The sequence below is a fragment of the Leuresthes tenuis genome, unplaced genomic scaffold (assembly GCF_036924035.1).
Source record: "Leuresthes tenuis unplaced genomic scaffold, fLeuTen1.0.hap1 SCAF_23, whole genome shotgun sequence".
In the NCBI taxonomy this organism is placed as follows: domain Eukaryota; kingdom Metazoa; phylum Chordata; class Actinopteri; order Atheriniformes; family Atherinopsidae; genus Leuresthes; species Leuresthes tenuis.
The window spans coordinates 2,023,841-2,047,454 of record NW_027325377.1 but is presented as its reverse complement, the minus strand read 5'-3'; the positions used below and the strand labels follow the sequence as shown (position 1 = coordinate 2,047,454).

Sequence of the window (23,614 nt, the reverse complement as noted above, 5' to 3'; positions counted from 1 at the left end):
GTCTCTTTGTGGTCGTTTTGTGTAGCTGAATGTTTTGTGTCTTTCATCATTTTTATGGCTTATGTGGTGCTGTGGCTTAGTTGGTCAAAGTGCCTGTCTTGTAAACAGGAGATCCTGGGTTCAAATCCCAGCAGTGCCTGTGGTCCTGTTAAGCTAACGATGACTTAGTATATAAAACAGGTCATTATCAGGGTTCTACTGAATGTTTTTCATTGGTCCTCTAAATTAAATGATGAACGTTTAAATGATGAACATCATGATTATTATGAGTCTGTTCTTTGGTCAGACTTGATAAAAATGTTTTTAGAAATCGGAGTTAGTTTTGGGAGAGGCTTTGGATCTACTTCCTCAAGTGGATCCAGTTCAGGACAAAGTGACTCCAGCCGATAATCTTTATTCTTTCATAATTTTCATGACTTATGTGTTGCTGTGGCTTAGCTGGTCAAAGTGCCTGTCTAGTAAACAGGAGATCCTGGGTTCAAATCCCAGCAGTGCCTGTGGTCTTTTTAAGCTAACTATGACTTAGCATATAAGTGTCTCTTTGTGGTTGTTATGTGTCGTTTTGTGTCTCTGGATGTTTTCTGTCTCTCTGTGGTTGTTTTGTGTCTCTTTGTGTTTGTTTTGTGTCTCTTTGTGGTTGTTTTGTGTCTCTGGATGTTTTGTGTCTGTTTCTGCTTGTTAAGTGTCTCTCTGTGGTTGTTATGTGTCTCTTTGTGGTTGTTATGTGTCTCTGGATGTTTTGTGTCTCTTTCTGCTTGTTTTGTGTCTCTCTGTGGTTGTTTTGTGTCTCTTTGTGTTCGTTTTGTGACTTTCATAATTTTTCTGACTTATGTGGTGCTGTGGCTTAGTTGGTCAAAGTGCCTGTCTAGTAAACAGGAGATCCTGGGTTCAAATCCCAGCAGTGCCTGTGGTCCTGTTAAGCTAACGATGACTTAGTATATAAGTGTCTCTTTGAGGTCGTTTTGTGTCTCTGGATGTTTTCTGTCTCTCTGTGGTTGTTTTGTGTGTCTTTCTGGTCATTTTGTGTGTCTTTGTGGTGGTTTTGTGTCTCTGGATGTTTTGTGTCTCTTTCTGCTTGTTAAGTGTCTCTCTGTGATCGTTTTGTGTCTCTTTGTAGTTGTTGTGTCTCTTTGTGGTCGTTTTGTGTCTCTTTTTGGTCGTTTTGTGTCTCTTTGTGGTAGTTTTGTCTCTTGTGGTCATTTTGTGTCTCTCTGTGGTTGTTTTGTGTCTCTTTGTGGTCGTTTTGTGTATCTGAATGTTTTGTGTCTTTCATCATTTTTATGACTTATGTGGTGCTGTGGCTTAGTTGGTCAAAGTGCCTGTCTTGTAAACAGGAGATCCTGGGTTCAAATCCCAGCAGTGCCTGTGGTCCTGTTAAGCTAACGATGACTTAGTATATAAAACAGCTCATTATCAGGGTTCTACTGAATGTTTTTCATTGGTCCTCTAAATTAAATGATGAACGTTTAAATGATGAACATCATGATTATTGATTATCTGTTCTTTGGTCAGACTTGATAAAAATGTTTTTAGAAATCGGAGTTAGTTTTGGGAGAGGCTTTGGATCTACTTCCTCAAGTGGATCCAGTTCAGGACAAAGTGACTCCAGCCGATAATCTTTATTCTTTCATAATTTTCATGACTTATGTGTTGCTGTGGCTTAGCTGGTCAAAGTGCCTGTCTTGTAAACAGGAGATCCTGGGTTCAAATCCCAGCAGTGCCTGTGGTCTTTTTAAGCTAACGATGACTTAGCATATAAGTGTCTCTTTGTGGTTGTTTTCTGTCTCTCTGTGGTAGTTTTGTCTCTCTTTGTGGTCGTTTTGTCTCTCTTTGTGGTCATTTTGTGTCTCTGTGGTCGTTTTGTGTCTCTTTGTGGTTGTTTTGTGTCTCTCTGTGGTTGTTTTGTGTCTCTTTGTGGTCGTTTTGTGTATCTGAATGTTTTGTGTCTTTCATCATTTTTATGACTTATGTGGTGCTGTGGCTTAGTTGGTCAAAGTGCCTGTCTTGTAAACAGGAGATCCTGGGTTCAAATCCCAGCAGTGCCTGTGGTCCTGTTAAGCTAACGATGACTTAGTATATAAGTGTCTCTTTGAGGTCGTTTTGTGTCTCTGGATGTTTTCTGTCTCTCTGTGGTTGTTTTGTGTGTCTTTCTGGTCATTTTGTGTGTCTTTGTGGTGGTTTTGTGTCTCTGGATGTTTTGTGTCTCTTTCTGCTTGTTAAGTGTCTCTCTGTGATCGTTTTGTGTCTCTTTGTAGTTGTTGTGTCTCTTTGTGGTCGTTTTGTGTCTCTTTTTGGTCGTTTTGTGTCTCTCTGTGGTTGTTTTGTGTCTCTGTGGTCGTTTTGTGTCTCTCTGTGGTCATCTTGTGTCTCTTTGTGGTCGTTTTGTGTAGCTGAATGTTTTGTGTCTTTCATCATTTTTATGGCTTATGTGGTGCTGTGGCTTAGTTGGTCAAAGTGCCTGTCTTGTAAACAGGAGATCCTGGGTTCAAATCCCAGCAGTGCCTGTGGTCCTGTTAAGCTAACGATGACTTAGTATATAAAACAGGTCATTATCAGGGTTCTACTGAATGTTTTTCATTGGTCCTCTAAATTAAATGATGAACGTTTAAATGATGAACATCATGATTATTATGAGTCTGTTCTTTGGTCAGACTTGATAAAAATGTTTTTAGAAATCGGAGTTAGTTTTGGGAGAGGCTTTGGATCTACTTCCTCAAGTGGATCCAGTTCAGGACAAAGTGACTCCAGCCGATAATCTTTATTCTTTCATAATTTTCATGACTTATGTGTTGCTGTGGCTTAGCTGGTCAAAGTGCCTGTCTTGTAAACAGGAGATCCTGGGTTCAAATCCCAGCAGTGCCTGTGGTCTTTTTAAGCTAACTATGACTTAGAATATAAGTGTCTCTTTGTGGTTGTTATGTGTCGTTTTGTGTCTCTGGATGTTTTCTGTCTCTCTGTGGTTGTTTTGTGTCTCTTTGTGTTTGTTTTGTGTCTCTTTGTGGTTGTTTTGTGTCTCTGGATGTTTTGTGTCTCTTTCTGCTTGTTTTGTGTCTCTCTGTGGTTGTTTTGTGTCTCTTTGTGGTCGTTTTGTGACTTTCATAATTTTTCTGACTTATGTGGTGCTGTGGCTTAGTTGGTCAATGTGCCTGTCTAGTAAACAGGAGATCCTGGGTTCAAATCCCAGCAGTGCCTGTGGTCCTGTTAAGCTAACGATGACTTAGCATATAAGTGTCTCTTTGTGGTTGTTTTCTGTCTCTCTGTGGTAGTTTTGTCTCTCTTTGTGGTCGTTTTGTCTCTCTTTGTGGTCATTTTGTGTCTCTGTGGTCGTTTTGTGTCTCTTTGTGGTTGTTTTGTGTCTCTCTGTGGTTGTTTTGTGTCTCTTTCTGGTCATTTTGTGTCTCTTTGTGGTTGTTTTATGTCTCTAGATGTTTTGTGTCTCTTTCTGCTTGTTATGTGTCTCTCTGTGTTTCTTTTGTGTCTCTTTGTGGTTGTTATGTGTCTCTTTGTGGTAGTTTTGTCTCTCTTTGTGGTCGTTTTGTCTCTCTTTGTGGTCATTTTGTGTCTCTGTGGTCGTTTTGTGTCTCTTTGTGGTTGTTTTGTGTCTCTCTGTGGTTGTTTTGTGTCTCTTTCTGGTCATTTTGTGTCTCTTTGTGGTTGTTTTATGTCTCTGGATGTTTTGTGTCTCTTTCTGCTTGTTATGTGTCTCTTTGTGGTCGTTTTGTGTCTCTTTGTGGTTGTTATGTGTCTCTTTGTGGTCGTTTTGTGTCTCTTTGTGGTCGTTTTGTGTCTCTTTGTGGTTGTTATGTGTCTCTTTGTGGTCGTTTTGTGTCTCTTTGTGGTCGTTTTGTGTCTCTGGATGTTTTGTAACTCTTTCCGGTAATTTTGTTTCTCTTTGTGGTCGTTTTGTCTCTCTTTGTGGTCATTTTGTGTGCCTGTGGTCGTTTTGTGCCTCTTTGTGGTTGTTTTGTGTCTCTGGATGTTTTGTGTCTCTTTGTGGTAGTTTTGTCTCTCTTTGTGGTCATTTTGTGTCTCCTTGTGGTCGTTTTGTGTCTCTGTGGTCGTTTTATGTCTCTCTGTGGTTGTTTTGTGTCTTTTTGTGGTCGTTTTGTCACTTGTGGTCATTTTGTGTCTCTTTGTGGTCGTTTTGTGTCTCTTTGTGGTAGTTTTATGTCTCTTTGTGGTTGTTTTGTGTCTCTTTGTGATCGTTTTGTGTCTCTTTGTAGTTGTTGTGTCTCTTTGTGGTCGTTTTGTGTCTCTTTTTGGTCGTTTTGTGTCTCTTTGTGGTAGTTTTGTCTCTTGTGGTCATTTTGTGTCTCTCTGTGGTTGTTTTGTGTCTCTGTGGTCGTTTTGTGTCTCTCTGTGGTCATCTTGTGTCTCTTTGTGGTCGTTTTGTGTATCTGAATGTTTTGTGTCTTTCATCATTTTTATGACTTATGTGGTGCTGTGGCTTAGTTGGTCAAAGTGCCTGTCTTGTAAACAGGAGATCCTGGGTTCAAATCCCAGCAGTGCCTGTGGTCCTGTTAAGCTAACGATGACTTAGTATATAAAACAGGTCATTATCAGGGTTCTACTGAATGTTTTTCATTGGTCCTCTAAATTAAATGATGAACGTTTAAATGATGAACATCATGATTATTATGAGTCTGTTCTTTGGTCAGACTTGATAAAAATGTTTTTAGAAATCGGAGTTAGTTTTGGGAGAGGCTTTGGATCTACTTCCTCAAGTGGATCCAGTTCAGGACAAAGTGACTCCAGCCGATAATCTTTATTCTTTCATAATTTTCATGACTTATGTGGTGCTGTGGCTTAGTTGGTCAAAGTGCCTGTCTTGTAAACAGGAGATCCTGGGTTCAAATCCCAGCAGTGCCTGTGGTCTTTTTAAGCTAACTATGACTTAGCATATAAGTGTCTCTTTGTGGTTGTTATGTGTCGTTTTGTGTCTCTGGATGTTTTCTGTCTCTCTGTGGTTGTTTTGTGTCTCTTTGTGTTTGTTTTGTGTCTCTTTGTGGTTGTTTTGTGTCTCTGGATGTTTTGTGTCTGTTTCTGCTTGTTAAGTGTCTCTCTGTGGTTGTTATGTGTCTCTTTGTGGTTGTTATGTGTCTCTGGATGTTTTGTGTCTCTTTCTGCTTGTTTTGTGTCTCTCTGTGGTTGTTTTGTGTCTCTTTGTGGTCGTTTTGTGACTTTCATAATTTTTCTGACTTATGTGGTGCTGTGGCTTAGTTGGTCAAAGTGCCTGTCTAGTAAACAGGAGATCCTGGGTTCAAATCCCAGCAGTGCCTGTGGTCCTGTTAAGCTAACGATGACTCAGTATATAAGTGTCTCTTTGAGGTCGTTTTGTGTCTCTGGATGTTTTCTGTCTCTCTGTGGTTGTTTTGTGTGTCTTTCTGGTCATTTTGTGTGTCTTTGTGGTGGTTTTGTGTCTCTGGATGTTTTGTGTCTCTTTCTGCTTGTTAAGTGTCTCTCTGTGATCGTTTTGTGTCTCTTTGTAGTTGTTGTGTCTCTTTGTGGTCGTTTTGTGTCTCTTTTTGGTCGTTTTGTGTCTCTTTGTGGTAGTTTTGTCTCTTGTGGTCATTTTGTGTCTCTGTGGTCGTTTTGTGTCTCTCTGTGGTCATCTTGTATCTCTTTGTGGTCGTTTTGTGTATCTGAATGTTTTGTGTCTTTCATCATTTTTATGACTTATGTGGTGCTGTGGCTTAGTTGGTCAAAGTGCCTGTCTTGTAAACAGGAGATCCTGGGTTCAAATCCCAGCAGTGCCTGTGGTCCTGTTAAGCTAACGATGACTTAGCATATAAGTGTCTCTTTGTGGTTGTTTTCTGTCTCTCTGTGGTAGTTTTGTCTCTCTTTGTGGTCGTTTTGTCTCTCTTTGTGGTCATTTTGTGTCTCTGTGGTCGTTTTGTGTCTCTTTGTGGTTGTTTTGTGTCTCTCTGTGGTTGTTTTGTGTCTCTTTCTGGTCATTTTGTGTCTCTTTGTGGTTGTTTTATGTCTCTAGATGTTTTGTGTCTCTTTCTGCTTGTTATGTGTCTCTCTGTGTTTCTTTTGTGTCTCTTAGTGGTTGTTATGTGTCTCTTTGTGGTCGTTTTGTGTCTCTTTGTGGTTGTTATGTGTCTCTTTGTGGTCGTTTTGTGTCTCTTTGTGGTCGTGTTGTGTCTCTTTCTGCTTGTTTTGTGTCTCTCTGTGGTTGTTATGTGTCTCTTTGTGGTTGTTATGTGTCTCTTTGTGGTTGTTATGTGTCTCTGGATGTTTTGTGTCTCTTTCTGCTTGTTTTGTGTCTCTCTGTGGTTGTTTTGTGTCTCTTTGTGGTCGTTTTGTGACTTTCATAATTTTTCTGACTTATGTGGTGCTGTGGCTTAGTTGGTCAAAGTGCCTGTCTAGTAAACAGGAGATCCTGGGTTCAAATCCCAGCAGTGCCTGTGGTCCTGTTAAGCTAACGATGACTTAGTATATAAGTGTCTCTTTGAGGTCGTTTTGTGTCTCAGGATGTTTTCTGTCTCTCTGTGGTTGTTTTGTGTGTCTTTCTGGTCATTTTGTGTGTCTTTGTGGTGGTTTTGTGTCTCTGGATGTTTTGTGTCTCTTTCTGCTTGTTAAGTGTCTCTCTGTGGTTGTTTTGTGTCTCTTTGTGGTTGTTATGTGTCTCTTTGTGGTCGTTTTGTGTATCTGAATGTTTTGTGTCTTTCATCATTTTTCTGACTTATGTGGCGCTGTGGCTTAGTTGGTCAAAGTGCCTGTCTAGTAAACAGGAGATCCTGGGTTCAAATCCCAGCAGTGCCTGTGGTCCTGTTAAGCTAACGATGACTTAGCATATAAGTGTCTCTTTGTGGTTGTTTTCTGTCTCTCTGTGGTTGTTTTGTGTCTCTTTCTGGTCATTTTGTGTCTCTTTGTGGTTGTTTTCTGTCTCTGGATGTATTGTGTCTCTTTCTGCTTGTTATGTGTCTCTCTGTGGTCGTTATCTGTCTCTCTGTAGTTGTTTTGTGTCTCTTTCTGGTCATTTTGTGTCTCTTTGTGGTTGTTTTCTGTCTCTGGATTTTTTGTGTCTCTTTCTGCTTGTTATGTGTCTCTCTGTGGTTGTTTTGTGTCTCTTTCTGGTTGTTATGTGTCTCTTTGTGGTCGTTATGTGTCTCTTTGTGGTAGTTTTGTCTCTCTTTGTGGTCATTTTGTGTCTCTGTGGTCGTTTTGTGTCTCTTTGTGTTTGTTTTGTGTCTCTCTGTGGTTGTTTTGTGTCTCTTTCTGGTCATTTTGTGTCTCTTTGTGGTTGTTTTATGTCTCTGGATGTTTTGTGTCTCTTTTTGCTTGTTATGTGTCTCTCTGTGTTTCTTTTGTGTCTCTTTGTGGTTGTTATGTGTCTCTTTGTGGTCGTTTTGTATCTCTTTGTGGTTGTTATGTGTCTCTTTGTGGTCGTTTTGTGTCTCTTTGTGGTCGTTTTGTGTCTCTTTGTGGTTGTTATGTGTCTCTTTGTGGTCGTTTTGTGTCTCTTTGTGGTCGTTTTGTGTCTCTGGATGTTTTGTAACTCTTTCCGGTAATTTTGTTTCTCTTTGTGGTCGTTTTGTCTCTCTTTGTGGTCATTTTGTGTGTCTGTGGTCGTTTTGTGTCTCTTTGTGGTTGTTTTGTGTCTCTGGATGTTTTGTGTCTCTTTGTGGTAGTTTTGTCTCTCTTTGTGGTCATTTTGTGTCTCCTTGTGGTCGTTTTGTGTCTCTGTGGTCGTTTTATGTCTCTCTGTGGTTGTTTTGTGTCTTTTTGTGGTCGTTTTGTCACTTGTGGTCATTTTGTGTCTCTTTGTGGTCGTTTTGTGTCTCTTTGTGGTAGTTTTATGTCTCTTTGTGGTTGTTTTGTGTCTCTTTGTGATCGTTTTGTGTCTCTTTGTAGTTGTTGTGTCTCTTTGTGGTCGTTTTGTGTCTCTTTTTGGTCGTTTTGTGTCTCTTTGTGGTCGTTTTGTCTCTTGTGGTCGTTTTGTGACTTTCATAATTTTTCTGACTTATGTGGTGCTGTAGCTTAGTTGGTCAAAGTGCCTGTCTAGTAAACAGGAGATCCTGGGTTCAAATCCCAGCAGTGCCTGTGGTCCTGTTAAGCTAACGATGACTTAGCATATAAGTGTCTCTTTGTGGTTTTTTTATGTCTCTGGATGTTTTGTGTCTCTTTCTGCTTGTTATGTGTCTCTCTGTGGTTGTTTTGTGTCTCTTTGTGGTTGTTATGTGTCTCTTTGTGGTCGTTATGTGTCTCTTTGTGGTCATTTTGTGTATCTTTGTGGTCGTTTTGTGTCTCTGGATGTTTTGTGTCTCTTTCTGCTTGTTAAGTGTCTCTCTGTGGTTGTTTTGTGTCTCTTTGTGGTTGTTATGTGTCTCTTTGTGGTCGTTTTGTGTCTCTTTGTGGTTGTTATGTGTCTCTGGATGTTTTGTGTCTCTTTCTGTTAATTTTGTGTCTCTCTGTCGTTTTTTTTGTCTCTCTTTGTAGTCGTTTTGTGTCTCTCTGCGGTTGTTTTGTGTCTCCGTGGTCGTTTAGTGTCTTTCATCATTTTTCTGACTTATGTGGCGCTGTGGCTTAGTTGGTCAAAGTGCCTGTCTCGTAAACAGGAGATCCTGGGTTCAAATCCCAGCAGTGCCTGTGGTCCTGTTAAGCTAACGATGACTTAGTATATAAGTGTCTCTTTGAGGTCGTTTTGTGTCTCTGGATGTTTTCTGTCTCTCTGTGGTTGTTTTGTGTGTCTTTCTGGTAATTTTGTGTGTCTTTGTGGTGGTTTTGTGTCTCTGGATGTTTTGTGTCTCTTTCTGCTTGTTAAGTGTCTCTCTGTGGTTGTTTTGTGTCTCTTTGTGGTTGTTATGTGTCTCTTTGTGGTCGTTTTGTGTATCTGAATGTTTTGTGTCTTTCATCATTTTTCTAACTTATGTGGCGCTGTGGCTTAGTTGGTCAAAGTGCCTGTCTAGTAAACAGAAGATCCTGGGTTCAAATCCCAGCAGTGCCTGTGGTCTTGTTAAGCTAACGATGACTTAGCATATAAGTGTCTCTTTGTGATTGTTTTCTGTCTCTTTCTGGTTGTTTTCTGTCTCTGGATGTATTGTGTCTCTTTCTGCTTGTTATGTGTCTCTCTGTGGTTGATTTGTGTCTCTTTGTGGTTGTTTTCTGTCTCTGGATGTATTGTGTCTCTTTCTGCTTGTTATGTGTCTCTCTGTGGTTGTTTTGTGTCTCTTTGTGGTTGTTTTCTGTCTCTGGATGTATTGTGTCTCTTTCTGCTTGTTATGTGTCTCTCTGTGGTTGATTTGTGTCTCTTTCTGGTTGTTATGTATCTCTTTGTGGTCGTTATGTGTCTCTCTGTGGTTGTTTTGTGTCTCTTTCTGGTCATTTTGTGTCTCTTTGTGGTTGTTTTCTGTCTCTGGATTTTTTGTGTCTCTTTCTGCTTGTTATGTGTCTCTCTGTGGTTGTTTTGTGTCTCTTTCTGGTTGTTATGTGTCTCCTTGTGGTCGTTATGTGATTCTTTGTGGTAGTTTTGTCTCTCTTTGTGGTCATTTTGTGTCTCTGTGGTCGTTTTGTGTCTCTTTGTGGTTGTTTTGTGTCTCTCTGTGGTTGTTTTGTGTCTCTTTCTGGTCATTTTGTGTCTCTTTGTGGTTGTTTTATGTCTCTCTGTGTTTCTTTTGTGTCTCTTTCTGCTTGTTATGTGTCTCTCTGTGGTTGTTTTGTGTCTCTTTCTGGTTGTTTTGTGTCTCTCTGTGGTTGTTTTGTGTCTCTTTCTGGTCATTTTGTGTCTCTTTGTGGTTGTTTTATGTCTCTCTGTGTTTCTTTTGTGTCTCTTTGTGGTTGTTATGTGTCTCTTTGTGGTCGTTTTGTGTCTCTTTGTGGTTGTTATGTGTCTCTTTGTGGTCGTTTTGTGTCTCTTTGTGGTCGTTTTGTGTCTCTTTCTGCTTGTTATGTGTCTCTCTGTGTTTCTTTTGTGTCTCTTTGTGGTTGTTATGTGTCTCTTTGTGGTCGTTTTGTGTCTCTTTGTGGTTGTTATGTGTCTCTTTGTGGTCGTTTTGTGTCTCTTTGTGGTCGTTTTGTGTCTCTTTGTGCTTGTTATGTGTCTCTCTGTGGTTGTTTTCTGTCTCTCTGTGGTTGTTTTGTGTCTCTTTCTGGTCATTTTGTGTCTCTTTGTGGTTGTTTTATGTCTCTGGATGTTTTGTGTCTCTTTCTGCTTGTTATGTGTCTCTCTGTGGTTGTTTTGTGTCTCTTTGTGGTTGTTATGTGTCTCTTTGTGGTCGTTTTGTGTCTCTTTGTGGTTGTTGTGTGTCTCTTTGTGGTCGTTTTGTGTCTCTTTGTGGTCGTTTTGTGTCTCTGGATGTTTTGTGTTTCTTTCCTGTAATTTTGTTTCTCTTTGTGGTAGTTTTCTCTCTCTTTGTGGTCATTTTGTGTCTCTGTGGTCGTTTTGTGTCTCTTTGTGGTTGTTTTGTGTCTCTGAATGTTTTGTGTCTCTTTGTGGTCGTTTTGTCTCTTGTGGTCATTTTGTGTCTATTTGTGGTTGTTTGTGTATCTGGATGTTTTGTGTCTCTTTCCGGTAATTTTGTGTCTCTTTGTGGTAGTTTTGTCTCTCTTTGTTGACATATTGTGTCTCTTTGTGGTTGTTTTGTGTCTCTTTGTAGTTGTTTTCTGTCTCTGTGGTTGTCTTGTGTCTCCTTCTAGTAATTCTTTGTCTCTTTGTGGTAGCTTTGTGTCTCTTTGTGGTAGTTTTTTTTCTGTTTGTGGTTGTTTTGTGTCTCTTTGTGATCGTTTTGTGTCTGTTTGTAGTTGTTGTGTCTCTGTGGTTGTTTTGTCTCTCTTTGTGGTCATTTTATGTCTGTTTGTGGTAGTTTTGTCTCTCTTTGTGTTCATTTTGTGTCTCTTTGTGGTTGTTTTTTGTCTCTGGATGTTTTGTGTCTCTTTGTGGTCGTTATGTGTCTTTGGATGTTTTGTGTCTCTTTGTGGTCGTTTTGTCTCTTGTGGTCATTTTGTGTCTCTTTGTGGTTTTTTTGTCTCTGGATGTTTTTTGTCTCTTTCTGGTAATTTTGTGTCTCTCTGTGGTTGTTTTGTCTCTCTTTGTAGTTGTTTTGTGTCTCTCTGTGGTTATTTTGTGTCTCTTTCTGGTTGTTTTGTGTCTCTTTGTGGTTGTTATGTGTCTCTTTGTGGTCGTTTTGTGTCTCTTTGTGGTTGTTATGTGTCTCTTTGTGGTCGTTTTGTGTCTCTTTGTGGTCGTTTTGTGTCTCTGGATGTTTTGTGACTCTTTCCGGTAATTTTGTTTCTCTTTGTGGTCATTTTGTGTGTCTGTGGTCGTTTTGTGTCTCTTTGTGGTCGTTATGTGTCTCTGGATGTTTTGTGTCTCTTTGTGGTAGTTTTGTCTCTCTTTGTGGTCATTTTGTGTCTCTGTGGTCGTTTTGTGTCTCTTTGTGGTTGTTTTGTGTCTCTGAATGTTTTGTGTCTCTTTCTGCTTGTTATGTGTCTCTCTGTGGTTGTTTTCTGTCTCTCTGTGGTTTTTTTGTGTCTCTTTCTGGTCATTTTGTGTCTCTTTGTGGTTGTTTTATGTCTCTGGATGTTTTGTGTCTCTTTCTGCTTGTTATGTGTCTCTCTGTGGTTGTTTTCTGTCTCTCTGTAGTTGTTTTGTGTCTCTTTCTGGTCATTTTGTGTCTCTTTGTGGTTGTTTTATGTCTCTGGATGTTTTGTGTCTCTTTCTGCTTGTTATGTGTCTCTCTGTGGTTGTTTTGTGTCTCTTTGTGGTTGTTATGTGTCTCTTTGTGGTCGTTTTGTGTCTCTTTGTGGTTGTTGTGTGTCTCTTTGTGGTCGTTTTGTGTCTCTTTGTGGTCGTTTTGTGTCTCTGGATGTTTTGTGTCTCTTTCCGGTAATTTTGTTTCTCTTTGTGGTAGTTTTCTCTCTCTTTGTTGTCATTTTGTGTCTCTGTGGTCGTTTTGTGTCTCTTTGTGGTTGTTTTGTGTCTCTGAATGTTTTGTGTCTCTTTGTGGTCGTTTTGTCTCTTGTGGTCATTTTGTGTCTATTTGTGGTTGTTTTGTGTATCTGGATGTTTTGTGTCTCTTTCCGGTAATTTTGTGTCTCTTTGTGGTCATTTTGTGTCTCTGTGGTCGTTTTGTGTCTCTTTGTGGTTGTTTTGTGTCTCTGAATGTTTTGTGTCTCTTTCTGCTTGTTATGTGTCTCTCTGTGGTTGTTTTCTGTCTCTCTGTGGTTTTTTTGTGTCTCTTTCTGGTCATTTTGTGTCTCTTTGTGGTTGTTTTATGTCTCTGGATGTTTTGTGTCTCTTTCTGCTTGTTATGTGTCTCTCTGTGGTTGTTTTCTGTCTCTCTGTGGTTGTTTTGTGTCTCTTTCTGGTCATTTTGTGTCTCTTTGTGGTTGTTTTATGTCTCTGGATGTTTTGTGTCTCTTTCTGCTTGTTATGTGTCTCTCTGTGGTTGTTTTGTGTCTCTTTGTGGTTGTTATGTGTCTCTTTGTGGTCGTTTTGTGTCTCTTTGTGGTTGTTGTGTGTCTCTTTGTGGTCGTTTTGTGTCTCTTTGTGGTCGTTTTGTGTCTCTGGATGTTTTGTGTCTCTTTCCGGTAATTTTGTTTCTCTTTGTGGTAGTTTTCTCTCTCTTTGTTGTCATTTTGTGTCTCTGTGGTCGTTTTGTGTCTCTTTGTGGTTGTTTTGTGTCTCTGAATGTTTTGTGTCTCTGGATGTTTTGTGTCTCTTTCCGGTAATTTTGTTTCTCTTTGTGGTAGTTTTCTCTCTCTTTGTTGTCATTTTGTGTCTCTGTGGTCGTTTTGTGTCTCTTTGTGGTTGTTTTGTGTCTCTGAATGTTTTGTGTCTCTTTGTGGTCGTTTTGTCTCTTGTGGTCATTTTGTGTCTATTTGTGGTTGTTTTGTGTATCTGGATGTTTTGTGTCTCTTTGTGGTAGTTTTGTCTCTCTTTGTGGTCATTTTGTGTCTCTGTGGTCGTTTTGTGTCTCTTTGTGGTTGTTTTGTGTCTCTGAATGTTTTGTGTCTCTTTCTGCTTGTTATGTGTCTCTCTGTGGTTGTTTTCTGTCTCTCTGTGGTTTTTTTGTGTCTCTTTCTGGTCATTTTGTGTCTCTTTGTGGTTGTTTTATGTCTCTGGATGTTTTGTGTCTCTTTCTGCTTGTTATGTGTCTCTCTGTGGTTGTTTTCTGTCTCTCTGTGGTTGTTTTGTGTCTCTTTCTGGTCATTTTGTGTCTCTTTGTGGTTGTTTTATGTCTCTGGATGTTTTGTGTCTCTTTCTGCTTGTTATGTGTCTCTCTGTGGTTGTTTTGTGTCTCTTTGTGGTTGTTATGTGTCTCTTTGTGGTCGTTTTGTGTCTCTTTGTGGTTGTTGTGTGTCTCTTTGTGGTCGTTTTGTGTCTCTTTGTGGTCGTTTTGTGTCTCTGGATGTTTTGTGTCTCTTTCCGGTAATTTTGTTTCTCTTTGTGGTAGTTTTCTCTCTCTTTGTTGTCATTTTGTGTCTCTGTGGTCGTTTTGTGTCTCTTTGTGGTTGTTTTGTGTCTCTGAATGTTTTGTGTCTCTTTGTGGTCGTTTTGTCTCTTGTGGTCATTTTGTGTCTATTTGTGGTTGTTTTGTGTATCTGGATGTTTTGTGTCTCTTTCCGGTAATTTTGTGTCTCTTTGTGGTAGTTTTGTCTCTCTTTGTGGACATATTGTGTCTCTTTGTGGTTGTTTTGTGTCTCTTTGTAGTTGTTTTCTGTCTCTGTGGTTGTTTTGTGTCTCCTTCTAGTAATTCTTTGTCTCTTTGTGGTAGCTTTGTGTCTCTTTGTGGTAGTTTTTTTTCTGTTTGTGGTTGTTTTGTGTCTCTTTGTGATCGTTTTGTGTCTGTTTGTAGTTGTTGTGTCTCTGTGGTTGTTTTGTCTCTCTTTGTGGTCATTTTATGTCTGTTTGTGGTAGTTTTGTCTCTCCTTGTGGTCATTTTGTGTGTCTGTTGTCGTTTTGTGTCTCTTTGTGGTTGTTTTTTGTCTCTGGATGTTTTGTGTCTCTTTGTGGTCGTTATGTGTCTCTGGATGTTTTGTGTCTCTTTGTGGTCGTTTTGTCTCTTGTGGTCATTTTGTGTCTCTTTGTGGTTGTTTTGTCTCTGGATGTTTTTTGTCTCTTTCTGGTAATTTTGTGTCTCTCTGTGGTTGTTTTGTCTCTCTTTGTAGTTGTTTTGTGTCTCTCTGTCGTTGTTTTGTGTCTCTTTGTGGTTGTTTTGTGTCTCTTTGTGGTTGTTATGTGTTTCTTTGTGGTCGTTTTGTGTCTCTTTGTGGTTGTTATGTGTCTCTTTGTGGTCGTTTTGTGTCTCTTTGTGGTCGTTTTGTGTCTCTGGATGTTTTGTGACTCTTTCCGGTAATTTTGTTTCTCTTTGTGGTCGTTTTGTCTCTCTTTGTGGTCATTTTGTGTGTCTGTGGTCGTTTTGTGTCTCTTTGTGGTTGTTATGTGTCTCTGGATGTTTTGTGTCTCTTTGTGGTAGTTTTGTCTCTCTTTGTGGTCATTTTGTGTCTCTGTGGTCGTTTTGTGTCTCTTTGTCGTTGTTTTGTGTCTCTGAATGTTTTGTGTCTCTTTCTGCTTGTTATGTGTCTCTCTGTGGTTGTTTTCTGTCTCTCTGTGGTTGTTTTGTGTCTCTTTCTGGTCATTTTGTGTCTCTTTGTGGTTGTTTTATGTCTCTGGATGTTTTGTGTCTCTTTCTGCTTGTTATGTGTCTCTCTGTGGTTGTTTTCTGTCTCTCTGTGGTTGTTTTGTGTCTCTTTCTGGTCATTTTGTGTCTCTTTGTGGTTGTTTTATGTCTCTGGATGTTTTGTGTCTCTTTCTGCTTGTTATGTGTCTCTCTGTGGTTGTTTTGTGTCTCTTTGTGGTTGTTATGTGTCTCTTTGTGGTCGTTTTGTGTCTCTTTGTGGTTGTTGTGTGTCTCTTTGTGGTCGTTTTGTGTCTCTTTGTGGTTGTTTTGTGTCTCTGGATGTTTTGTGTCTCTTTCCGGTAATTTTGTTTCTCTTTGTGGTAGTTTTCTCTCTCTTTGTGGTCATTTTGTGTCTCTGTGGTCGTTTTGTGTCTCTTTGTGGTTGTTTTGTGTCTCTGAATGTTTTGTGTCTCTTTGTGGTCGTTTTGTCTCTTGTGGTCATTTTGTGTCTATTTGTGGTTGTTTTGTGTATCTGGATGTTTTGTGTCTCTTTCCGGTAATTTTGTGTCTCTTTGTGGTAGTTTTGTCTCTCTTTGTGGACATATTGTGTCTCTTTTTGGTTGTTTTGTGTCTCTTTGTAGTTGTTTTCTGTCTCTGTGGTTGTTTTGTGTCTCCTTCTAGTAATTCTTTGTCTCTTTGTGGTAGCTTTGTGTCTCTTTGTGGTAGTTTTTTTTCTGTTTGTGGTTGTTTTGTGTCTCTTTGTGATCGTTTTGTGTCTGTTTGTAGTTGTTGTGTCTCTGTGGTTGTTTTGTCTCTCTTTGTGGTCATTTTGTGTTTCTTTGTGGTTGTTTTTAGTCTCTGGATGTTTTGTGTCTCTTTGTGGTCGTTATGTGTCTCTGGATGTTTTGTGTCTCTTTGTGGTCGTTTTGTCTCTTGTGGTCATTTTGTGTCTCTTTGTGGTTGTTTTGTCTCTGGATGTTTTTTGTCTCTTTCTGGTAATTTTGTGTCTCTCTGTGGTTGTTTTGTCTCTCTTTGTAGTTGTTTTGTGTCTCTCTGTGGTTGTTTTGTGTCTCTTTCTGGTTGTTTTGTGTCTCTTTGTGGTTGTTTTGTGTCTCTTTGTGGTCGTTTTGTGTCTCTTTGTGGTTGTTATGTGTCTCTTTGTGGTCGTTTTGTGTCTCTTTGTGGTCGTTTTGTGTCTCTGGATGTTTTGTGACTCTTTCCGGTAATTTTGTTTCTCTTTGTGGTCGTTTTGTCTCTCTTTGTGGTCATTTTGTGTCTCTGTGGTCGTTTTGTGTCTCTTTGTGGTTGTTATGTGTCTCTGGATGTTTTGTGTCTCTTTGTGGTAGTTTTGTCTCTCTTTGTGGTCATTTTGTGTCTCTGTGGTCGTTTTGTGTCTCTTTGTGGTTGTTTTGTGTCTCTGAATGTTTTGTGTCTCTTTCTGCTTGTTATGTGTCTCTCTGTGGTTGTTTTCTGTCTCTCTGTGGTTGTTTTGTGTCTCTTTCTGGTCATTTTGTGTCTCTTTGTGGTTGTTTTATGTCTCTGGATGTTTTGTGTCTCTTTCTGCTTGTTATGTGTCTCTCTGTGGTTGTTTTCTGTCTCTCTGTGGTTGTTTTGTGTCTCTTTCTGGTCATTTTGTGTCTCTTTGTGGTTGTTTTATGTTTCTGGATGTTTTGTGTCTCTTTCTGCTTGTTATGTGTCTCTCTGTGGTTGTTTTGTGTCTCTTTGTGGTTGTTATGTGTCTCTTTGTGGTCGTTTTGTGTCTCTTTGTGGTTGTTGTGTGTCTCTTTGTGGTCGTTTTGTGTCTCTTTGTGGTCGTTTTGTGTCTCTGGATGTTTTGTGTCTCTTTCCAGTAATTTTGTTTCTCTTTGTGGTAGTTTTCTCTCTCTTTGTGGTCATTTTGTGTCTCTGTGGTCGTTTTGTGTCTCTTTGTGGTTGTTTTGTGTCTCTGAATGTTTTGTGTCTCTTTGTGGTCGTTTTGTGTCTATTTGTGGTTGTTTTGTGTATCTGGATGTTTTGTGTCTCTTTCTGGTCATTTTATGTCTCTCTGTGCTTGTTTTGTCTCTCTTTGTGGTTGTTTTGTGTCTCTCTGTTCTTGTTTTGTGTCTCTGTGGTCGTTTTGTGTCTCTCTGTGGTTGTTTTGTGTCTTTTTGTGGTCGTTTTGTCTCTTGTGGTCATTTTGTGTCACTTTGTGGTTGTTTTGTGTCTCTTTGTAGTTGTTTTGGGTCTCTGTGGTTGTTTTGTGTCTCTTTCTGGTAATTCTTTGTCTCTTTGTGGTAGCTTTGTGTCTCTTTGTGGTAGTTTTTTTTCTCTTTGTGGTTGTTTTGTGTCTCTTTGTGATCGTTTTGTGTCTCTTTGTAGTTGTTTTGTGTCTCTCTGTTGTTGTTTTGTGTCTCTCTGTGCTTGTTTTGTGTCTCTGTGGTCGTTTTGTGTCTCTCTGTGGTCATTTTGTGTCTCTTTGTAGTCGTTTTGTGTATCTGAATGTTTTGTGTCTTTCATCATTTTTATGACTTATGTGGTGCTGTGGCTTAGTTGGTCAAAGTGCCTGTCTAGTAAACAGGAGATCCTGGGTTCAAATCCCAGCAGTGCCTGTGGTCCTGTTAAGCTAACGATGACTTAGCATATAAAACAGGTCATTATCAGGGTTCTACTTTACATTGGTTCTCTTAATTAAATGATTAACATCATGATTATTATGAGTCTGTTCTTTGGTCAGACTTGATAAAAATGTTTTTAGAAATCAGAATTAGTTTTGGGAAGTTTTGTGTCTCTTTCTGCTTGTTATGTGTCTCTCTGTGGTTGTTTTGTGTCTCTTTGTGGTTGTTATGTGTCTCTGGATGTTTTGTGTCTCTTTCTGCTTGTTATGTGACTCTCTGTGGTTGTTTTGTGTCTCTGGATGTTTTGTGTCTCTTTGTGGTCGTTTTGTATCTTGTGGTAATTTTGTATCTCATTGTGGTTGTTTTGTGTCTCTGTGGTCGTTTTGTGTGTCTCTGTGGTCGTTTTTTTTGTCTCTGTGGTCGTTTTGTGTCTGTTTGTAGTTGTTTTGTGTCTCTGTGGCTGTTTTGTGTCTCTTTCTGGTCATTTTTTGTCTCTTTGTGGTAGCTTTGTTTCTCTTTGTGGTAGTTTTGTGTCTCTTTGTGGTAGTTTTGTCTCTCTTTGTGGTCGTTTTGTGTCTCTTTGTGATCTTTTTTTGTCTCTTTTTAGTTGTTGTGTCTCTGTGGTTGTTTTGTGTCTCTTTCTGGTAATTTAGTGTCTCTTTGTGGTAGTTATGTGTCTCTTTCTGGTAGTTTTGTGTCTCTTTGTGGTTGTTTATTGTCTCTGTGTTCGTTTTGTGTCTCTCTGTGGTTGTTTTGTGTCTCTTTGTAGTCGTTTTGTGTCTCTCTGTGGTTGTTTTGTGTCTCTTTCTGGTAGTTTTTTGTCTCTTTGTGGTAGCTTTGTGACTCTTTGTGTTAGTTTTTTGTCTCTTTGTGGTTGTTCTGTGTCTCTTTGTGATCGTTTTGTGTCTCTTTGTAGTTGTTGTGTCTCTTTGGTTGTTTAGTCTCTCTTTGTGGTCATTTTATGTCTGTTTGCGGTAGTTTTGTCTCTCTTTGTGGTCATTTTGTGTGTCTGTGGTAGTTTTGTGTCTCTTTGTGGTTGTTATGTGTTTCTATGTCGTCGTTTTGTGTCTCTGGATGTTTTGTGCCTCTCTGTGGTTGTTTTGTGTCTCTTTGTCGTTGTTTTGTCTCTCTTTGTTGTCATTTTGTGTCTCTGTGGTCGTTTTGTGTCTCTCTGTGGTCGTTTTGTGTCTCTTTGTGGTCGTTTTGTGTATCTGAATGTTTTGTGTCTTTCATCATTTTTATGACTTATGGCTGTGGAGCTACTTCTTCAAGTGGATCCAGTTCAGGACAAAGGGGATCCAGATCCTGATCTTTATTCTTTCATCTATTTCATGACTTATGTGGTGCTGTGGCTTAGTTGGTCAAAGTGCCTGTCTTGTAAACAGGAGATCCTGGGTTCAAATCCCAGCAGTGCCTGTGGTCCTTTTAAGCTAACTATGACTTAGCATATAAAACAGGTCATTATCAGGGTTCTACTTTACATTGGTTCTCTTAATTAAATGATGAACATCATGATTATTATGAGTCTGTTCTTTGGTCAGACTTGATAAAAATGTTTTTAGAAATCAGAATTAGTTTTGGGAAGTTTTGTGTCTCTTTCTGCTTGTTATGTGTCTCTCTGTGGTTGTTTTGTGTCTCTTTGTGGTTGTTATGTGTCTCTGGATGTTTTGTGTCTCTTTCTGCTTGTTATGTGACTCTCTGTGGTTGTTTTGTGTCTCTGGATGTTTTGTGTCTCTTTCTGGTAATTTTGTGTCTCACTGTGGTTGTTTTGTGTCTCTTTGTGGTTGTTTTGTGTCTCTGGATGTTTTTGTGTCTCTTTCTGGTAATTTTGTGTCTCACTGTGGTTGTTTTGTGTCTCTGTGGTCGTTTTGTGTCTCTCTGTGGTTGTTTTGTGTCTCTGTGGTCGTTTTGTGTCTCTCTGTGGTCGTTTTTTTTTGTCTCTGTGGTCGTTTGGTGTCTGTTTGTGGTTGTTTTGTGTCTCTTTGTAGTTGTTTTGTGTCTCTGTGGCTGTTTTGTGTCTCTTTCTGGTCATTTTTTGTCTCTTTGTGGTAGCTTTGTTTCTCTTTGTGGTAGTTTTGTGTCTCTTTGTGGTTGTTTTGTGTCTCTTTGTAGTTGTTGTGTCTCTGTGGTTGTTTTGTGTCTCTTTGTGGTTATTTTGTGTCTCTGTGTTCGTTTTGTGTCTCTTTGTGGTCATTTTGTGTATCTGGATGTTTTGTGTCTCTTTGTGGTAGTTTTGTCTCTCTTTGTGGTCATTTTGTGTCTCTTTGTGGTTGTTTTGTGTCTCTGTGGTCATTTTGTGTCTCTCTGTGGTTGTTTTGTGTCTCTGTGGTCGTTTTATGTCTCTCCGTGGTTGTTTTGTGTCTTTTTGTGGTCATTTTGTCTCTTGTGGTAATTTTGTGTCTCTTTGTGGTTGTTTTGTGTCTCTTTGTAGTTGTTTTGTGTCTCTGTGGTTGTTTTGTGTCTCTTTCTGGTAATTTTTTGTCTCTTTGTGGTCGTTTTGTGTCTCTTTCTGGTAGTTTTATGTCTCTTTGTGGTTTTTTTTGTGTCTCTTTGTGATCGTTTTGTGTCTTTTTGTAGTTGTTGTGTCTCTTTGTGGTAGTTTTGTGTCTTTTTGTTGTTGTTATGTGTCTCTTTGTGGTCGTTTTGTGTCTCTTTGTGGTCGTTTTGTGTCTCTCTGTGGTTGTTTTGTGTCTCTTTGTGGTTGTTATGTGTCTCTGGATGTTTTGTGTCTCTTTCTGCTTTTTATGTGACTCTCTGTGGTTGTTTTGTGTCTCTTTGTGGTTTTTATATGTATCTTTGAGGTTGTTTTGTGTCTCTTTGTGGTTGTTATGTGTCTCTTTGTGGTCGTTTTGTGTCTCTTTGTGGTCGTTTTTTGTCTCTGGATGTTTTGTGTCTCTCTGTGGTTGTTTTGTCTCTGTTTGCGGTCATTTTGTGTCTCTGTGGTCGTTTTGTGTCTCTTTGTGGTTGTTTTGTGTCTCTGAATGTTTTTTGTCTCTTTGTGGTCGTTTTGTCTCTTGTGGTCATTTTGTGTTTCTTTGTGGTTGTTTTGTGTCTCTGGATGTTTTGTGTCTCTTTCTGGTCATTTTATGTCTCTCTGTGGTTGTTTTGTGTCTCTGTTGTCGTTTTGTGTCTCTTTGTGGTTGTTTTGTGTCTCTTTGTAGTTGTTTTGTGTCTCTGTGGTTGTTTTGTGTCTCTTTCTGCTTGTTATGTGACTCTCTGTGGTTGTTTTGTGTCTCTGGATGTTTTGTGTCTCTTTGTGGTCGTTTTGTCTCTTGTGGTCATTTTGTGTCTCTTTGTGGTTGTTTTGTGTCTCTGGATGTTTTTGTGTCTCTTTCTGGTAATTTTGTGTCTCACTGTGGTTGTTTTGTGTCTCTGTGGTCGTTTTGTGTCTCTCTGTGGTTGTTTTGTGTCTCTGTGGTCGTTTTGTGTCTCTCTGTGGTCGTTTTTTTTTGTCTCTGTGGTCGTTTGGTGTCTGTTTGTGGTTGTTTTGTGTCTCTTTGTAGTTGTTTTGTGTCTCTGTGGCTGTTTTGTGTCTCTTTGTGGTCATTTTTTGTCTCTTTGTGGTAGCTTTGTTTCTCTTTGTGGTAGTTTTGTGTCTCTTTGTGGTTGTTTTGTGTCTCTTTGTAGTTGTTGTGTCTCTGTGGTTGTTTTGTGTCTCTTTGTGGTCATTTTGTGTCTCTGTGGTCGTTTTGTGTCTCTTTGTGGTTGTTTTGTGTCTCTGGATGTTTTGTGTCTCTTTGTGGTCGTTTTGTGTCTCTTTCTGCTTTTTATGTGACTCTCTGTGGTTGTTTTGTGTCTCTTTGTGGTTTTTATATGTCTCTTTGAGGTTGTTTTGTGTCTCTTTGTGGTTGTTATGTATCTCTTTGTGGTCGTTTTGTGTCTCTTTGTGGTCGTTTTTTGTCTCTGGATGTTTTGTGTCTCTCTGTGGTTGTTTTGTCTCTGTTTGCGGTCATTTTGTGTCTCTGTGGTCGTTTTGTGTCTCTTTGTGGTTGTTTTGTGTCTCTGAATGTTTTTTGTCTCTTTGTGGTCGTTTTGTCTCTTGTGGTCATTTTGTGTCTCTTTGTGGTCGTTTTGTTTCTCTTTCTGGTAGTTTTATGTCTCTTTGTGGTTTTTTGTGTCTCTTTGTGATCGTTTTGTGTCTCTTTGTAGTTGTTGTGTCTCTTTGTGGTAGTTTTGTGTCTTTTTGTTGTTGTTATGTGTCTCTTTGTGGTCGTTTTGTGTCTCTTTGTGGTCGTTTTGTGTCTCTCTGTGGTTGTTTTGTGTCTCTGTGGTTGTTTTGTGTCTCTTTGTGGTCGTTATGTGTCTCTGGATGTTTTGTGTCTCTTTGTGGTTGTTATGTGACTCTCTGTGGTTGTTTTGTGTCACTGGATGTTTTGTGTCTCTTTCTGGTAATTTTGTGTCTCTCTGTGGTTGTTTTGTCTCTCTTTGTAGTCGCTTTGTGTCTCTCTGTGGTTGCTTTGTGTCTCTGTGGTCGTTTTGTGTCTCTCTGTGGTCATTTTGTGTCTCTTTGTGGTCGTTTTGTGTATCTGGATGTTTTGTGTCTCTTTGTGGTAGTTTTGTCTCTCTTTGTGGTCATTTTGTGTCTCTTTGTGGTTGTTTTGTGTCTCTGTGGTCGTTTTGTGTCTCTCTGTGGTTGTTTTGTGTCTCTGTGGTCGTTTTATGTCTCTACGTGGTTGTTTTGTGTCTTTTTGTGGTCGATTTGTCTCTTGTGGTAATTTTGTGTCTCTTTGTGGTTGTTTTGTGTCTCTTTGTAGTTGTTTTGTGTCTCTGTGGTTGTTTTGTCTCTCATTGTGGTTGTTATGTGTCTCTGGATGTTTTGTCTCTCTTTGTGGTCGTTTTGTGTCTCTTTCTGGTAGTTTTATGTCTCTTTGTGGTTTTTTTGTGTCTCTTTGTGATCGTTTTGTGTCTCTTTGTAGTTGTTGTGTCTCTTTGTGGTAGTTTTGTGTCTTTTTGTTGTTGTTATGTGTCTCTTTGTGGTCGTTTTGTGTCTCTTTGTGGTCGTTTTGTGTCTCTTTGTGGTTGTTATGTGTCTCTCTGTGGTTGTTTTGTGTCTCATTGTGGTTGTTATGTGTCTCTGGATGTTTTGTGTCTCTTTCTGCTTTTTATGTGACTATCTGTGGTTGTTTTGTGTCTCTTTGTTGTTGTTATATGTCTCTTTGAGGTCGTTTTGTGTCTCTTTGTGGTTGTTATGTGTCTCTTTGTGGTTGTTTTGTCTCTCTTTGTGGTAAATTTGTGTCTCTGGATGTTTTGTGTCTCTTTGTGGTCGTTTTGTGTCTCTTTGTGGTTGTTTAGTGTCTCTAGATGTTTTGTGTCTCTCTGTGGTTGTTTTGTCTCTCTTTGTAGTCGTTTTGTGACTCTCTGTGGTTGTTTTGTGTCTCTGTGGTCGTTTTGTGTCTCTCTGTCGTCATTTTGTGTCTCTTTGTGGTCGTTTTGTGTATCTGGATGTTTTGTGTCTCTTTGTGGTAGTTTTGTCTCTCTTTGTGGTCATATTATGTCTCTTTGTGGTCGTTTTGTGTCTGTCTGTGGTTGTTTTGTGTCTCTGTGGTCGTTTTGTGTCTCTCTGTGGTTGTTTTGTGTCTCTCTAGTCGTTTTATGTCTCTCTGTGGTCGTTTTGTGTCTTTTTGTGGTCGTTTTGTCTCTTGTGGTCATTCTGTGTCTCTTTGTGGTTGTTTTGTGTCTCTTTGTAGTTGTTTTGTGTCTCTTTGTGATAGTTTTGTGTCTCTTTGTAATTGTTGAGTCTCTGTGGTTGTTTTGTCTCTCTTTGTGGTCATTTTATGTCTGTTTGTGGTAGTTTTGTCTCTCTTTGTGGGCATTTTGTGTCTCCGTGGTCGTTTTGTGTCTCTTTGTGGTTGTTTTGTGTCTCTGGGTGTTTTGTGTCTCTTTGTGGTCGTTTTGTCTCTTGAGGTTATTTTGTGTCTCTTTGTGGTTGTTTTGTGTCTCCGAATGTTTTGTGTCTCTTTCTGGTAATTTTTTGTCTCTCTGTGGTTGTTTTGTGTCACTGTGGTCGTTTTGTGTCTGTTTGTGGTTGTTTTGTGTCTCTGGATGTTTTGTGTCTCTTTGTCGTTGTTTTGTGTCTCTGGATGTTTTGTGTCTCTTTCTGGTAATTTTGTGTCTCTCTGTGGTTGTTTTGTCTCTCTTTGTAGTCGTTTTGTGTCTTTCTGTGGTTGTTTTGTGTCTCTGTGGTCGTTTTGTGTCTCTCTGTGGTCATCTTGTGTCTCTTTGTGGTCGTTTTTTGTATCTGAATGTTTTGTGTCTTTCATCATTTTTATGGCTTATGTGGTGTTGTGGCTTAGTTGGTCAAAGTGCCTGTCTTGTAAACAGGAGATCCTGGGTTCAAATCCCAGCAGTGCCTGTGGTCCTGTTAAGCTAACGATGACTTAGCATATAAGTGTCTCTTTGTGGTTGTTTTCTGTCTCTCTGTGGTAGTTTTGTCTCTCTTTGTGGTCGTTTTGT

At 39.5% G+C, this 23,614-nt stretch overlaps 21 non-coding genes across 21 annotated transcripts; all 21 read left to right on the top strand.

The window, feature by feature from the left end:
- Positions 1-65: 65 nt before the first annotated feature.
- On the top strand, positions 66-139 carry trnat-ugu (transfer RNA threonine (anticodon UGU)). Its single transcript has one exon. It is a non-coding gene; the product is annotated as a tRNA-Thr (tRNA).
- A 284-nt stretch (positions 140-423) lies between these two features.
- trnat-agu (transfer RNA threonine (anticodon AGU)) lies at positions 424-497 on the top strand. The gene has a single exon. It is a non-coding gene; the product is annotated as a tRNA-Thr (tRNA).
- Positions 498-833: 336 nt separating this feature from the next.
- Positions 834-907, top strand: trnat-agu (transfer RNA threonine (anticodon AGU)). The gene has a single exon. It is a non-coding gene; the product is annotated as a tRNA-Thr (tRNA).
- A 384-nt stretch (positions 908-1,291) lies between these two features.
- trnat-ugu (transfer RNA threonine (anticodon UGU)) lies at positions 1,292-1,365 on the top strand. Its single transcript has one exon. It is a non-coding gene; the product is annotated as a tRNA-Thr (tRNA).
- A 284-nt stretch (positions 1,366-1,649) lies between these two features.
- On the top strand, positions 1,650-1,723 carry trnat-ugu (transfer RNA threonine (anticodon UGU)). The gene has a single exon. It is a non-coding gene; the product is annotated as a tRNA-Thr (tRNA).
- Positions 1,724-1,971: 248 nt separating this feature from the next.
- Positions 1,972-2,045, top strand: trnat-ugu (transfer RNA threonine (anticodon UGU)). Its single transcript has one exon. It is a non-coding gene; the product is annotated as a tRNA-Thr (tRNA).
- A 385-nt stretch (positions 2,046-2,430) lies between these two features.
- Positions 2,431-2,504, top strand: trnat-ugu (transfer RNA threonine (anticodon UGU)). The gene has a single exon. It is a non-coding gene; the product is annotated as a tRNA-Thr (tRNA).
- Positions 2,505-2,788: 284 nt separating this feature from the next.
- On the top strand, positions 2,789-2,862 carry trnat-ugu (transfer RNA threonine (anticodon UGU)). Its single transcript has one exon. It is a non-coding gene; the product is annotated as a tRNA-Thr (tRNA).
- A 256-nt stretch (positions 2,863-3,118) lies between these two features.
- Positions 3,119-3,192, top strand: trnat-agu (transfer RNA threonine (anticodon AGU)). Its single transcript has one exon. It is a non-coding gene; the product is annotated as a tRNA-Thr (tRNA).
- A 1,245-nt stretch (positions 3,193-4,437) lies between these two features.
- Positions 4,438-4,511, top strand: trnat-ugu (transfer RNA threonine (anticodon UGU)). The gene has a single exon. It is a non-coding gene; the product is annotated as a tRNA-Thr (tRNA).
- A 284-nt stretch (positions 4,512-4,795) lies between these two features.
- Positions 4,796-4,869, top strand: trnat-ugu (transfer RNA threonine (anticodon UGU)). The gene has a single exon. It is a non-coding gene; the product is annotated as a tRNA-Thr (tRNA).
- A 336-nt stretch (positions 4,870-5,205) lies between these two features.
- On the top strand, positions 5,206-5,279 carry trnat-agu (transfer RNA threonine (anticodon AGU)). Its single transcript has one exon. It is a non-coding gene; the product is annotated as a tRNA-Thr (tRNA).
- Positions 5,280-5,682: 403 nt separating this feature from the next.
- Positions 5,683-5,756, top strand: trnat-ugu (transfer RNA threonine (anticodon UGU)). The gene has a single exon. It is a non-coding gene; the product is annotated as a tRNA-Thr (tRNA).
- Positions 5,757-6,336: 580 nt separating this feature from the next.
- trnat-agu (transfer RNA threonine (anticodon AGU)) lies at positions 6,337-6,410 on the top strand. The gene has a single exon. It is a non-coding gene; the product is annotated as a tRNA-Thr (tRNA).
- A 284-nt stretch (positions 6,411-6,694) lies between these two features.
- trnat-agu (transfer RNA threonine (anticodon AGU)) lies at positions 6,695-6,768 on the top strand. The gene has a single exon. It is a non-coding gene; the product is annotated as a tRNA-Thr (tRNA).
- Positions 6,769-7,975: 1,207 nt separating this feature from the next.
- trnat-agu (transfer RNA threonine (anticodon AGU)) lies at positions 7,976-8,049 on the top strand. The gene has a single exon. It is a non-coding gene; the product is annotated as a tRNA-Thr (tRNA).
- A 472-nt stretch (positions 8,050-8,521) lies between these two features.
- Positions 8,522-8,595, top strand: trnat-cgu (transfer RNA threonine (anticodon CGU)). The gene has a single exon. It is a non-coding gene; the product is annotated as a tRNA-Thr (tRNA).
- Positions 8,596-8,879: 284 nt separating this feature from the next.
- On the top strand, positions 8,880-8,953 carry trnat-agu (transfer RNA threonine (anticodon AGU)). Its single transcript has one exon. It is a non-coding gene; the product is annotated as a tRNA-Thr (tRNA).
- Positions 8,954-17,081: 8,128 nt separating this feature from the next.
- Positions 17,082-17,155, top strand: trnat-agu (transfer RNA threonine (anticodon AGU)). The gene has a single exon. It is a non-coding gene; the product is annotated as a tRNA-Thr (tRNA).
- A 1,348-nt stretch (positions 17,156-18,503) lies between these two features.
- On the top strand, positions 18,504-18,577 carry trnat-ugu (transfer RNA threonine (anticodon UGU)). The gene has a single exon. It is a non-coding gene; the product is annotated as a tRNA-Thr (tRNA).
- Positions 18,578-23,439: 4,862 nt separating this feature from the next.
- On the top strand, positions 23,440-23,513 carry trnat-ugu (transfer RNA threonine (anticodon UGU)). The gene has a single exon. It is a non-coding gene; the product is annotated as a tRNA-Thr (tRNA).
- The last annotated feature ends 101 nt before the right edge of the window (positions 23,514-23,614 follow it).